The 11,160-nt window shown below is 41.9% G+C and overlaps 1 protein-coding gene across 3 annotated transcripts in view; it reads right to left on the bottom strand.

The window, feature by feature from the left end:
- Positions 1-8,903: 8,903 nt before the first annotated feature.
- The window catches only part of slc49a3 (solute carrier family 49 member 3), a 76,708-nt gene continuing 74,451 nt past the window's right edge, over positions 8,904-11,160 (bottom strand). For all 3 annotated transcript variants that reach the window (XM_048598113.1, XM_048598126.1, XM_048598120.1), the window contains exon 10: positions 8,904-11,160. This exon is cut by the window's right edge and continues 2,243 nt beyond it. The gene's annotated coding sequence lies outside the window, so the exon portion shown is untranslated.

Here is an 11,160-nt window from a genome sequence, read left to right as displayed (position 1 = left end):
TACGCCCAGTGGCTGTGGGGGGGTGGGAGATGGAGACTGACACACATCTCCTGCTGAAATGTGCCTTTGCAAAGAAGATCTGGACAGAAATGCAGTGGTTCTTGTAAAGGTTTGTCCCAAGCAGCTCTGTGACACAAGACTCTGCTCTACGGCTTGTTGCCTAGGGCACCCACCGAGACAAACATTGACTGCACCTGGAGGACTGTCAGCTTGGTGAAACCTCTTTCATATGCCCAAAACTTGTTTGTTTTTCAGTGCAAGGAGCTGACCTCAACTGAATGTTGACAGACTTTAATTTGGATGAATGCAAGGTATTGCATTTTGGTAAAACAAACAAGGGCATGACTTAAACAATTAATGCTAGGGCCCCGGATAGTATTGTAGAACAGAGAGACTTGGGGGTTCTGGTACATAATTCTTTGAAGTTTGTGTCACACATCGATAGGGTGGGCAAGGAGGCATTTAGCACACTTTAGCACACGAATTATAAAGATAGGCTCAGACTTTTTTCATTGGAGCTTAGGAGGTTGATGGGTGATCTTATAAAGGTTCATGGAGTCATGAGGGGCATGAATTCATGGGAGAGTTCAAAATTGGTGAATATATTTTTAAGGTGAGAGGAGAAAGATTTAAAAAAGGTTTTGAGAAGTAACTTTTTTTTAAAAATAGAGAGTGGTTCATGTGTGGAATGAACTGCCAGAGGAAGTGATGGATGCAGGTATACTTAGAATATTTTAAAGGCATTTGGATAAGTACGTGAGAAGGAAAGGGTTGGAGGGATATGGGCCAGGCAGGTGGGACTAGTTTGGTTTGGGAATGCGGAGGCGTGGACCAGTTGGACCAAAGAGTTTTTTTTCCATGCTGATGTCTATGATTTGGATGAGAATATAGGAGGGCATGTTTAGTAAGTGTGTGGATGCCACCACAATTGGTGTTCTTGTGGACAGTGAAGATGGTTATCTACGAGTACAACTGAATCTTGATCAACTTGGCCAGCGGGCTGAGGAATGGCGGAGGGAGTTTAATATAGATAAATGTAATATGTCGCATTTTGCTAAGATGAAACAGGGCAGGCCTTACACAGTTAATGATAGGACCTGGGGAGAGTTGTGAAATAGAGTCCTCGGGGTGCAGGTACATAGATCCTTGAAAGTGGCATCACAGATAGACAGGGTGGTGAAGAAGGCATTGGCACACTTGCCTTCATCAGTCACAGCATTGAGTACAGGAGCTGGGATGTCATGTTACACCTGTACAAAACATTGGTAGGGCTACATTTGGAGTACTGCATACAATTCTGATCACCCTGCTATAAGATGGAGTTATTAAACTGGAAAGGCGTAAAAAAGATTTGCAAGCGTGTTACTGAGACAGAAGGGTTTGAGTTATAAGGAGAGGCTGGATAGGCTGAAATTCACTGACGTGTAGGAGGTTAAGGGTTGACTTTATAGAGGTTTATAAAATCATGAGAGGCATAGATGAAGTGAATAGCCAAGGTTTTATCCCCAGGGTAGGGGAGTCAAAATCTAGAGGGCATATATTTAAGATGAGAGGAGAAAGATTCTAAAGGGATCTAAGGCACAATATTTTCACATTGAGGATGGTGCGAAAATGGAATGGGTGGCCAGAGGAAGCAGTGAGTACAATTATTACATTTAAAAGACATTTGGTTGGGTACATGGATAGACAGGTATAGAAGGATATGGGCCAAAAGCAGGCAAATGGTTTCTGTTTAGGAAACTAGGTGGGCATGGACAAGTCAGGCTGAAGTGTCTACTTCTGTGCTGTATGACCCTTGAAATAGTTTCAGGCTTACGGGTGGTGGTATTCCTAAGTATCTGCTATCCTTGCCCTTCTAGATGGAAGGGTTTGGAAGGTGCTGCCTAAGGAGCCTTGGTAAATTTCTGCAGTGCATCTTATAGAAGGTACACACTGCTGCTACTGAGTATTGGTGAGGGAGGGAATGAATGCTTGTGAATATGATGTCAATCAAACATCCTGGATGGTGTCAAGCTTCTGGAGAGTTGTTGGAACTGCACCCATCCAGTGCAAAGTATTCCATTGCAAAGTATTCCATCACACTCCTGACTTGTGTCTTGTAGATGGTGGTTAGGCTTTGGGGAGTCAGGAGGTGAGTTATTCACTGTGGTGTTCCTAGCCTTTGGCCTGTCCTTGTAGCTGCTGTATTTATAGGGCGAGTCCAGTTGACTTTCTGGTCAATGGCAATCCCTGAGATGATGGTAATGCCCTTGTGTAGCATGAATGTTAATTGTCACATGTCAGCTCAAGCCTGGATATTGGCCAACTTTTGATGCATTTGGATATGGACCATTTCAGTATCTGAGGTGTCGTGAATGGAGCTGAACATTATACAATCAGAGGTGAACATCCCCACTTTTGATCTTACCTTGATCAATAGGTCACTGATGAAGCAACTGAAGACCCTCCCTGAGTAACTCTTGCAGAGATGTCCTGGAGCTGAGGTGACTGACTTCCAACAACCACAACCCTATGTGCCAGGTATAACTCCAATCAGGGGACAGTTAGCCTCCTGATTCCCATTGACTCTTGTTTTTCCAGGGCCCCTTGATGCCACACTCAGTCAAATACAACCTTGATGTCAAGGGCTGTCACTCTCGCCCCACCTCTGGAATTCAGCTCTTTTGTCCATGTTTTAACCAAGGCTGTAATGGGGTCAGGAGCTGAATGGCCCTGGCAGAACCCAAACTGGGTGTCACTGAGCAGGTGCTGCTTGATAGCACTGTTGGTGACACCTTCCATCACTTTACTGATGATCGAGAGTCGACTACTGAGATGCTACTAGCCAGGTTGAATTTGAGATAGCAAGAACTGCAGATGCTGGAGTCAGAGGTAACAAAATGTGGACCTGGAGGCACAGAGCAGGAAAGTTGACGTTTCAGGTTGAGAAATGTCAGCTTTCCTGTTCCTCTGATGCTGCCTGTCCTGCTGTGTTCTTCTAGCTCCACACTTTGTCATCTCAGGTTGAATTTGTCCTGCATTTTATGTACAGCATATACCTTGGCAATTTTCCACAGTGTCGGGTAGATACCAGTGTACCAGTGTTGGCTAGGGGAGCGGCAAGTTCTGGAGCACAAGTCTTCAGTACTATTGCTGGAATGTTTTCAGGGCCCATAGCCTTTGCAGTATCCAGTGCCTTCAGCTATTTCTTGATATCGTGTAGAGTGAATCAAATTGCCTTAATGCTGGTGACCCCCAGAGGAGGCCAAAATGGATCATCCACTTGGCAAATTTGCCTGAAGATTATTGCAAATCCTTAAGCTTTATTTTTTGCACTGATGTGCTGGGCTCTCCCATCATGGAGGATGGCAACGTGTGTGGAACCTCCTCCTCCAGTGAGATTTTTAATTGTCCACCACCATTCCAAACTGGGTACAGCAAGTCCACAGTACTCAGATTGCATTAGTTTTTTGTGGAATTAACTTTAGACATTCCAATGACATTGCTTGCTCAAGCTGTAACAGAACAGGAATGTCAGCACTGAAAACTTAGAACATAACTACGCAGTACAGGGCCTTCGGCCCTCGATGTTGCGCCGACCTGTGAAATCAATCTGAAGCCTATCTATCCTACACTATTCCATTATCATCCATATGTTTATCCAATGACTATTTAAATGCCCTTAAAGTTGGCACGTCTACTACTTTCGCAGGCAGGGCATTCCACACCCTTACTACTCTCTGAGTAAAAGAACCTACCTCTGACATCTGTCCTATGTCTATCACCCCTCAATTTAAAACTATGTCCCCTCATGCTAGCCATCACCATCCAAGGAAAAAGGCTCTCACTGTCCACCCTATGTAATCCTCTGATCATCTTGTATGTCTCTATCAAGTCACCTCTTAACCTTCTTCTCTCTAACGAAAACAGCCTCAAGTCCCTCAGCCTTTCCTCATAAGAACTTCCCTCCATACCAGGCAACATCCTGGTAAATCTCCTCTGCACCCTTTCCAATGCTTCCACATCCTTCCTATAATGCGGCGACCAGAACTGCACGCAATACTCCAAGTGCGGCCACAGCAGAGTTTTGTACAGCTGCAACGTGACCTCATGGCTCCGACACTCAATCCCTCTACCGATAAAACCTAACACACCTTAACAACCCTATCAACCTGGGTGGCAACTTTCAATGATCTATGCACATGGACACCGAGATCTCTCTGCTTATCCACACTACCAAGAATCTTACCATTAGCCCAGTACTCTGTATTCCTCTTACTCCTTCCAAAGTGAATCACCTCACACTTTTCTGCATTAAACTCCATTTGCAGTGCAGCTCTACAACTTATCTATGTCCCTCTGTAACCTGCAACATCCTTCCGCACTATCCACAACTCCACCGACTTTAGTGTCATCTGCAAATTTACTAACCCATCCTTCTACGCCCTCATCCAGGTCATTTATAAAAATGACAAACAGCAGTGGCCCCAAAACAGATCCTTGTGGTATACCACTAGTAACTGAACTCCAGGATGAACATTTCCCATCAACCACCACCCTCTGTCTTCTTACAGTTAGCCAATTTCTGATCCAAACCACTAAATCACCCTCAATCCCATACCTCCGTATCTTCTGCAATAGCCTACCGTGGGGAACCTTATCAAACGCTTTACTGAAATCCATATACACCACATCAACTGCTTTACCCTCATCCACCTGTTTGGTCACCTTCTCAAAGACCTCAATAAAGGTTTGAGGCATGACCTACCCTTCACAAAACCGTGTGGACTATCATATTATTCCTTTCTAGATGATTATAAATCCTATCTCTTATAATCCTTTCCAACACTTTACCCACAACCAAAGTAAGGCTCACTGGTCTATAATTACCAGGGTTGTCTCTACTCCCCTTCTTGAACAAGGGGACAACATTTGCTCGTCTCCAGTCTTCTGGCACTATTCCTGAAGACAATGATGACATAAAGATCAAAGCCAAAGGCTCTGCAATCTCCTCCCTAGCTTCCCAGAGAATCCTAGGATAAATCCCATCCGGCCCAGGGGACGTATCTATTTTCACACCTTCCAGAATTGCTAACACCTCCTCCTTACGAACCTCAATCCCGTCTAGTCTAATAGACTGTATCTCAGTATTCTCCTCAACAACATTGTCTTAAAGTTGTCTCTTTCAACAGCTGTTGCCAAACTTGCTGGATTTCTTCAGCACTTTCTCCTTTTATTTCAGATTTCCAGCAGCTGTACTATTTTGGCTTTAGGTTTAGGTGCATTTGGTGCTGCTTCTGCACGCTCCATTGAACCAGCTTTGATCCCCTGGCTTTTTAGTACAATGACAGATATGCTGACTATGGAGTTTCAGATTGCATTGGAATATGTTGCTACTGCTCCATTTCATGGTCTACAGCACCTCATGGATACCCAACTTTGAGATGCACTCGAAGTCTATCCAATTTAACATGCTGATAGTGACACACAACTTCACATTGGATTAGACTCCATTATGTTGAGATTTCATCTCCACAACAATTGCATAGTCATTGCCATGGACAGATGCACCTGTAGCAGGCAGAATGTTGACGACGAGGTCAAGTATGTTTTTACTACTTGTTGATTCCCTCAGCTAAGTTCTTTGGGGCTCAACCAGCTCAGCTGGTTAAGCCACTCTTGGTGAGTATCATTGAAATTGCCAACTGAAATTATAGCGTGTGCCCTTGCCACTCTCCATGCTTCCCCCTAAGTGCTGTTGAACATGGAAGGGTACTGATTCAGCTGAGTGTTGTGTGGTAATCAGCAGAAAGTTTATTTAACTATATTGGGCATGCTTCCATGAAACTTCATGGTGTCTGGAATCAACGTTAATGACACTTGGGTCATCTCCCTCCCAAACATACAGTGTGCTACTACCTCTTTTCTGAGTCTGTCCTGGCAGGACGATGCAAGGACAGTTACTTGCAAGGAATTATTCTGACTGTACAACTCTGCCAGGTTTTTGGCTTGTCGAGTTTGAGACAATTCTCTTCATTTTGGCCGAGCTCCCAGACTCTGAAGAAAGCAAATTTTCCTTCCCTCAGGGATTTTGCAAATCAAAAAACTTCAAAAGCCTCCCCTGCAGTGCTAGAATTTTGACCCAGGTCACCCAAATATTCCCCAGACCTTTGAAGTAGTGGTGGACTTATATTCCAAACTGCCATCATCTCCCCTTAAAAACAAACATCATTTAAATATGTAGGAAACTGATTATTTAATCTGCATTGGAGCCAAGTTGATCCTACACACATACACCCAGAGGGTGACACACAGCGCTGCAGCACAACTGGAGTGGAAAAAAATAGGAAAAACAAATCAACTTAGTTCCTTCAGTTTAGATGACAAGATCACATTACTGTCAGGTGCTTCATCATCACAATCAGCAGCAGTAGTCCCTCACAGACAAGGCTGACTCTCTTCCACTCAGGGTGAGGCCATAGGCAGCTGTACAGACACTTCAGGTAGGTGCTGGTCACGGCCTTAGTGAGGCAGTGCACTCCTTTCACTTACACCAGGCTCCCATTTTGCCTCCTGATGGCAAGTCTCAAGGTGCTCAGCACCTTCCCCAGTGTTACTTTTCTACTTTGGACACTCTTGGACCAGTGATTCCCAGATGTCTGTGGGAATGCTACAATGCCTCTGACCACCTGGGGCTCATGTGCCACTGTGAATCTGGGAGCAGATCACATGCTTGGTCATGCCCATGTGCAGAGCAATGCAAGACTCTCATTTCAGGCAGCACGAAAGTTAAACGTAGACCTAACCACTGGATTAACTATTTGACTTTCAGTTTTTGGGGCGATCAGACGCCAATTCCAGGAGTGGTCTGATTCACAAGAAATGCTTTAGAAAGGTGTACAAACTGGAGGTGCGAGAGCAGCAGAGTGACTATAAAAAGAGAGAAAAATACACGTTTGCAAGCCTATAACTGAACATGCAGAACTCTATGACAAAACTGAAACCAAACATCTAGGGCTTGTTGCTAGGCACTCTTCAGCACCAGGCCTCTTAATGTCTGTGTTTTTATGACTAATTTCCAAACACAATCTTTTCCCCCTCAAAATCATTTCTCAAAAATCTTTTTGTAAACAGCAGGCAGCCCCATGTCCTTCTGACCTTTAGCAATTTTATCACTTACATCAAGCAGTAAAGTATTTGTAAATCAGAAATTGCCCTAAGTTTTAATTTTTCCAAATTATTATTTCCAAAATCTGGTGCTCTCCCACACTCAAAACTGGTTAATAAAATGGAGGTTCATACAATCAGATGGCCAGCATCTACTTAGATCTTTAAAAAGTTTTGAGGATTAAAAGTAGTTATGGTAAGCCATAGATTGTCAGTTTGAAGGATGTAGACAAGCAGTAGCATACCATAAGGGCCAGTGCTGGGGTCACTGACTGAAAAAAAAAGGAGAAAATACTAAATTGTTGAAATGATACCAAACTTGGACGGTAAACAGAGGCTTATACCAATCAACTTCAACATACTACAACATGCTACATATAGACTAGCATAATTGGTAAACAAACAGCAGATGGAATTGAATAAAATGGGAGGCAATGCATTTTGACAGGAGACCCAAGTGTGAGAAATATAGACCAAATGATGCCATTTTAAACAGAGTGCAGGTCTAGGACCTAGAGAGTCATGTGTACACACTTTTGAAAGACAGCAACATATATTAAGGAGATAGTAAGAACTTCTGATGCTGGTATCAGAGATAACACAGTGTGGAGCTGGAGGAGCACAGCACGCCAGGCAGCATCAGAGGAGCAGGAAAGCTGATGTTTCAGGTCGGGACCCTTGAGGCAGGGCCCAACGCGAAGCGTCAACTTTTCTACACCTCTGATGCTGCCTGGCCTGCTGTGTTTCTCCAACATACAATAGTAGTTCGCATACATATCCTTAGCTTTTAGAATTAGGGGTATTGAGCAAAACAAATTATAAATCTTTGGTTAGCCACAAGTATTGCATCCAGTCTGGTTACTGTACATTAGGAAGAACATGGTCCCAGGAAGGAGGGCATTTTGATTACAAAGGTTGGGTTAAAAAGAAAGGAATCTCCTTTTGAAGGAAGATGTGACACGAATCTGTAAGATTTGACAAGTTTAAATAAAAAAGGTAGATAAAAGAAAAAAAAACAGAAGTTGTTGGAAGCTCAGCAGGTCTGGCAGCATCTGTCACCGAACCCAAACGTTAACTCTGATGTTTTCTTCACAGATGCTGCTAGACCTACTGAGCTTCTAGCAACTTCTGTTTTTGTTCCTGATTTACAGCATCTGTAGTTCTTTTGGTTTTTATTTAGATAAAAGAAAAGCTGTTCTCCTGAGTTAATGGTATAAGGATCAGAGATGGCACAGATATAAAGACTATGGAAAAGAAATGCAAGGCCAATACAAATAAGATTTTTTTTGTAGTAAGTGGTAATAACCTGGAACTTATCACCCACAAGGTGGTGGAAGTGGGAAGTGGGAACAAGCAACTTCAGAAAATAAAACTGGATAAGCACTTGAAGGAAGTAAACTTGCAGGACTAGAGGGACTGACTGGTTGCTCAGATAGCCAGCACATAGTCAATGGGTCAAGCAGATTGCTGGGTTATAAATGACAATGCCCCAGTAGTCACAGAAACAACAGAACACTTAACACGAGATCAGTGAAAATTTATCTCCCCGTCTAAATGTTTGGCACCCTCCAATCTCAGCACAATAGATGATTAAACATATTCACCTTAAGATTTTAAAACTCCAGATAAATCATTATAAATCAATATCTACTCACCAGAAAGAATTTATCTGCCTTATTGGTTTTGTGACACATTTACAGAGGGGCTATGTTAAGCTGACTTTTCAAAACAGATTTAAAAACAGGATAAATAATAAGTTTTCATTGGAAAAAAGTTTAATGATATTACAGTGTGATAATGGAATGTCAGCAAGTGATTAACAATCTTTAAATTCAACACAAAATTACATAGATGCAAATTTGTCAATATTTTACCTTTTAGTTTATTATGGCTGGTTTCCCTTGCATTTGGATCAGTTGTCAACAGTGGCAATTGAAAGCAATTTTTACCACAATTCAGCCAGGATTTCCACTAAAGGCAGAGAATCTCCCTATAACTACCTTGGTGCCAGCTGCTACCATTACACAACCCACCACCATTCCACCCCCGGCCCCACCAATCCAAAATGGAAGCTAACCACTGTGGCATACAAGCATCTCGAGTCATTAAGAATTTTGAACATGATCTACATCTTTTAAATAAATAAATAAAACAATAAAATACAAATAAAAGAAACATTGACCCCAATTTTATTCAGTAAGGTCAGAAAGTTTGGTTTCTGCTTTGTGATGTATTTGCTGATTTCAGCTGAGTCAGCATGCCAGTCAGTGCTCCTTCATGCTGCTATTCAGTGCATCTGGCTGCAACTATCCAAGGCTGGAAATCAGGCAAAACCAGGCTCAAGCCCAAGTACAGTATCTCATCAGTGATTCCTGTCCAAGTTACATCTGATTAATGGTTACCCAGGAGAAATGCTGGAGGGCAAACCCCTGTGGGATCTTTAGCAAAGGGCTGACACTTTCGGATAAGGAAAGAAGAAAATGGGTAAAATAATAAAAACAAGTAAATCCATTTGTGAAAAGGAAGTTGCAATGAGAGACCAGGAAAATAAATCGTTATCTTTTCAGATACAACCAAAATCATCAAAAACTGAATAGATCTAGGCAGGAAACCAACCTGGTAAACAGACTGAAGTCTAATCAATGTTTAGAGGGGACTGGTACACCAACCAAGGCTTCTTGAGATCTCAAGTCTAAACTATCACTGGAGGTCTTAAGGAAACAAGAACAGTTCTCCCCCTCTAATAAATGTGTTAGGAATCAAAACATTGGAAAGGATACTCAGACCTGTTACATTCCTGTCCAGTGAAGCTGCATTAAAACTGGGAGAAGAAATTAACCTGTATCAGATCTGAAAGAACCCTTATAAATCACTATCAAATTCTGAAATTTGGAAGTGTTGAAAATGTTTCAGAATTCAGGACAGTTAGGTTCACAATAATTTATGAGAAAGCTCAGAGACTATCACACAACATATATCCAAAATGCTGACATTTCAAGAGGGTTTTGAAAGGGATCTGATATTATTAGATAAGGAGAAATTTGCAGTAGGTAAAATTGGATAGCTTTTTCAAAGTACTGGAAGAGGCACGACAGGCCAAATTATCTCCTTAGGTGTAATGTCATTTCCTGAAATCATATTGGGCTGTAAAATACAAAGAAAATAACTTCTTGCTGAGTCAGTTACTGACAGCAGCTTTAGAAGATTACACAACTTCCAAAACTGGAGATTGAAGAATTGCCGCAAGATACTAAATTAGGTTATAAATGTAATGCATTACGGGTTCAACTGAATTGACCAATATTCAGTGAAGTTCTTTTATGTAAAATGAAGGCACTTGGAAATAAGCCATTTTATATCCCACAAGAAGCAGGGTATCTGCAAATGAGTGGAGTGTAGCCTCAGACCAATGAGAGAAGTTACAAAACAAATCTAATTACCTCTGGTTTTCACAAAAGACAAACAGTGGTTCACCAAGAAATAAGAATACTTGAATATCTCAAGTTCAGAAAATTAGGATAATTATTTGCTACACTGCACTCCCAAATAACTCAGTTGTATATTTTTTCTTCAATATCCCATATTAGGACAATCATCCACAGCCTGGTAGAAAGCAAATGAATATGAGCAAAGGCAAGACCTTGGACAACTGGAAATTAACCTGTTTCTGAGACATATTGAAAAGGATCATGGCAACAACCCAGAAGCAAGGGTCAAACACAATCAGCCCAACAAATAACAAATTTCAACCTCTGCTATTTCTGACTTGTATCAAATAGAGCACGAGGGGGGCCAAACAAATTTCAACATCAAAAACTTGTAACTGCATTGAAAAAAGCTGCAATCTATCCCTTCAATCATCATCCAAAAGCATTTAATTAGAAAAGAGGCACAATTAGAAGCTACAAGCTTCTCCACAGTCCTATAAAGAATTTTCACTTACACTGCAATCGATTGCACTTTATCACACATCACTAACAATAAAACCAAAAGAACAAAAACAGAAGTTGCTGG

The sequence above is a fragment of the Rhincodon typus genome, chromosome 1 (genome assembly GCF_021869965.1).
Source record: "Rhincodon typus isolate 14 chromosome 1, sRhiTyp1.1, whole genome shotgun sequence".
NCBI classification, from domain to species: Eukaryota; Metazoa; Chordata; class Chondrichthyes; order Orectolobiformes; family Rhincodontidae; genus Rhincodon; species Rhincodon typus.
This window is presented reverse-complemented; position numbering and strand designations above follow the sequence as displayed.